Source organism: Corylus avellana, chromosome ca6 (assembly GCF_901000735.1).
Source record: "Corylus avellana chromosome ca6, CavTom2PMs-1.0".
NCBI classification, from domain to species: domain Eukaryota; kingdom Viridiplantae; phylum Streptophyta; class Magnoliopsida; order Fagales; family Betulaceae; genus Corylus; species Corylus avellana.
The window spans coordinates 11,793,749-11,798,201 of record NC_081546.1 but is presented as its reverse complement, the minus strand read 5'-3'; positions in this window follow the sequence as shown (position 1 = coordinate 11,798,201).

The following is a 4,453-nucleotide window of genomic DNA, read 5'->3' as shown; positions in this document are numbered from 1 at the left end:
TGTCTTTGTACATTTTCAAACAATGATTGAACGTCTTCTAAACACTAAGATCAAATGGGTTCAAACAGATTGGTGAGGGGAGTATAGCAATCTCCATTCATTTTTTTTTAAAACAAAATTGGCATTGTTCTTCGTGTATCTTGTGAAGAAATTTTTGGGCTTAACTCATCTTATAAAACTGGTTCTATATGAGAGGGTTGTCCATTCCTTATAAACTTATGAAAAAATTGGTGATTTAACATGGTATCAAAGCCTACCACATGACAAATGGGGTCCACATTACTTATCCTTTGACAAGGACCAGGAAAGTGGATTACAGTTGTTACAGAGCTGAAAATGTTAAAAAGGTTCCTCCAACAACATAGTTGAATTTTAGCAAAAAGTCCAAGTACTCCCTCAAATTAGGATCATGATTTTCTATAATTTTAAAGAAATTATAGATTTTCAAATTACAAAATATAGGTCGTTATAAGCATCAAAACGCTCAAAAAATGTCATCTATTAAAAATGTGGCATCTTATAGTTGAGAATTAAGTATATTTTTATTAGGAAAAAATACACTTTACCCCCCTAAACTATTCACCTATTTGCACTTTTAACTCCAATATTTAAAAAGTGACATTTTACTCCCCAAAAGTATCTAACATTGACACTTGACCCCTATGAAGTACACTTTACCCCTGAAGTATTTTGAGTTGACACTTTACCTGTCCGAAGTAACTAATTTTTGAGGGGCTAAAGTGGCAACTCAGGGAGGTAAAATGTCAATTCAAAATACTTCAGGGGGTAAAGTGTACTTCAGGGGGTCAAATATTAATGTCAGATACTTTGAGGGGGTAAAGTGTCATTTTTTAAACATTAAGGTTAAAAGTGCAAATAAGTGGATAGTTCAGGGGTAAAGTGTATTTTCTCATTTTTATTAAGTCCTTTTTCTATGCTTAAAAAAGATTTGAGCCAAAAACTTTATTTTAGTTTTTGGAAATGAAGTGTCTTTGCAAAAGTTAAGAAAAAAGCTTTTTAAGAGAAAAACTCTTTTTGGCTGCCTCAGTAAAATGTGTTATTATTTTAGTGTTTCAATACTTAGAAACCCCCTAGGGTCTCTCTTGGAAACCTAGAGGAGAAGGAAAATTTTCTTCTAACACATACAGTTTTGGTTTGTGTTCGGGAAGGTTAATATACTGATCAATTCTGCTCTTTGGAGGAGGAGATGGCTGAGGATTTGGAGGCATTGTGGGGAAGATTCTCGTTGACGGAAGAGGAGCAAGATGGACTTGAGGTGGCTGAAGAGGATGTGGAAGTGATTACGGCAAAAGGGAAGCACTGCTTGGTTGGGAAACTCATCACTGATAGATTTGTTGGGAAAAATACAATTCGGTCAAAGCTGATCAGAGGATGGAGGCCAACTGGGTCGTTAGATTTCAAAGTTCTGGGCGAAAATATGTTCCTACTGGACTTCGAACATGAATGGGATAAAATCCGAGTTATGGAGGGCAGACCTTGGATTTTTGAGGGACAACTATTTTCGGTGGCTGAATATGACGGTAATACTCCACCAAACGAGATGAAATTTGACACGGCGGCGTTTTGGGTTCGTATGTTCAAGTTGCCGCTCTCTTGTATGGGAAGGGAGATGGGTTTCAAGTTGGGGGCTATCATCGGAGAAGTGGAAGATGTAGATACCGATGAAAATGGCATTGGTTGGGGTGAATATTTACAGGTTAAAGTGCAAGTGAATGTGCTCAAACCGCTACCGAGAGGGCGGATTCTCAAACTGAAAAACAAAACCTTATGGATTCCTTTTCAATATGAAAGGATCCCTAAATTTTGTTTTCAGTGTGGGGTTATTCGCCATGGTGTTGGGGGCTGTGTGAATGAAGAACTCCGATGGAAACATGGAAAGTCGACAGAGAAGGAATATGGGCTGTGGATGAGAGCGGGATCACCACAACGACGGTCGGAGCAAAGAAGGGGTCGCTATGGTGATGATGGATACTTCCAAGAAGCTGACAATTACCGTGATTTTTCATCGGAGCCGAGACCAGCAGAGTTCCGGCCGGTGATGGATACAAATTCGGAATGTAACGGTCGTAATTCAAGGGAAGAGACAAGGCGCGAGAAAAATGGGATTTCCATAAATTCCAAGGAAAAAACTGAAGCTGTAAAGGGCGGTTTTCCAAGTGGAGATTATGACGCCTTAAAGAGAGATTCATTTGGAGCAGTAATTAAGGGCGCTAGAGAGGATTTGAGGAGCGAATTGAATATCTCTTGAAATGGAAAGTCAGTGGAAATAGCTGTGGGTAATGAAGGAGAGATTGGTCACGTGGGAGAGAATCTGAGGAGCAGTTCGAATATCTCTCAAAATGGAAAGAAAGTAGGAATTAAAGTGGGTAATGAAGGCGTGACTATTCAAATGGGAGAGAATAATTGTCTTTCTAAGGGTGGTACGCAGAGCTCACATGAGCAATATCCCACACCAGCCACATCTGATTTTGAGGGTGCTGGAAGTCCAATTTCAAAAGTCCAAGGACGGCCTTATGATAATAGAGACTCGGTCCTTTTGGGCAAGAATACAGGATCTTTACGAAACTGGAAAAAGAAAGCCCGAGAGGTGCAACGAGACAATATTATTGGGACTGTGAACATAGTGACTCTCGGAAAGAGGCATGCTGAGGAGAAGGGGAGCCTCACTATTGTACCAAAAAACAAAGGGAGAACCATGCAACGACCTGGGGGCAGCCCGTATATGCTACGGGACGAGACGGATGGAGCAACAGATGGATCGGGATCGGCGGAGGCTGTGGTACAGCCCCGCCCACCGCAATGAGTATCCTCAATTGGAATTGCCGGGGGCTTGGGAACCCCCGGACAATTTGAGACCTTCATCGCTTGGTGAGGGCTAAGAAACCCGGAGTGGTTTTCCTCATGGAAACCAAAATGTGTACTAATAAATTGGAACCCATTAAATTTAAGATGGGCTTCCAAAACATGTTTGTGGTTGATTGTGTTGGTAGAAGTGGCGGTTTGGTGCTATTTTGGAAGGATGAAATGGAGGTGGAAATTCAAAATTATAGTAGAAGACATATAAATGCAAAAATGACTACTATTGCTACAGGTGTTCAATGGAAATTCACTGGCTTTGATGGCCATCCAGAAGCTCATAAACGGCATGAAGCATGGGTGCTGTTGAAGCATCTCAAGAGTTTTGTGCCTCTGCCTTGGCTTTGCACTGGCGATTTCAATGAAATACTGGATACATCAGAAAAATGTGGAGGGAAAGGTAGAGCTCGGTATCTCATGCAAGCTTTTAAAGATACTTTGGAGTTTTGTGAACTGGTTGATTTGGAGTCTAGGGGGCCACGGTTTACTTGGTGCAATGGAAAAGAAGGCCCGGATTTTATTATGGAACGTCTGGATAGAGTAGTGGCAAACAAAGAATGGTGTAAAGCCCATCCGGAGAGTGAGATTTTTGTGGAGGCAACTGCAGCATCAGACCATGCACCGCTCCATATATCTCTCCATAGGCCAGGCGATGAGAGGAAAAAAAGAGTCTTTCGATTTGAGGCAAGTTGGGCGGATGAAGAGGGTTGTAAGCAGGTGATAAAACAAGTATGGCAGGAAAAGCAGTTTGGAAAAAGTAGGTGGCAGAATGTTTTATCTAAATTGGAAAAGTGCAAAAAAGGCTTGATGACTTGGCAGAGGGTGAATAAACAACCTGCTGGTATTTTAATTCAAGAAAAGGCCCACCAATTGAAGACCCTCCAAGAAGAGCAGGAGCCACCAAATTTGTCCCAAGTTCGAGCTGTCCAGCAGGAATTGAACTTGCTTCTAGAGAAAGAGGACCTCCACTGGCGACAGAGAGCGAAAGAGAACTGGCTGAGATTTGGTGACCGCAACACCAAGTACTTCCATGTTAGTGCAAACCAACGACGGCGGGCAAATTCCATTCATAAAATTCTAGATGAGCAGGGAAGGTTGTGTGAGGACCAGGAGAAGATCAGTAATGCTTTTGTCCAGTATTATGCCAACTTGTTTCGCACCTCTGGAACACAAGATGCTGCTGCCTGTCTCTCGGCCATGGAGAGAAAAATCACGCCAGCTATGAATAAAGAGCTACTGCAGGAGTTCAATATGGAGGAAGTCAGTACGGCTTTGAACCAAATGCCGCCAATGAAAGCGCCTGGACCGGATGGTTACTCAAGCTGTTTTTTCCAAAAAAATTGGGCCACTGTTGGTGAGCAGGTTAGCCGGGCTGTATTGTCTTCTTTAAATAATGGCATTATTAATAAAGATTTGAATTACACTTACATTACTCTTATTCCTAAGAAAAAAAACCCCACCCGAGTCACGGAATTCAGGCCAATAAGCCTTTGTAATGTGATTTACAAAATCATTTCAAAGGTATTGGCAAATCGATTAAAGAAGGTGCTCCCTGAGATCATCTCTTGGAACCAAA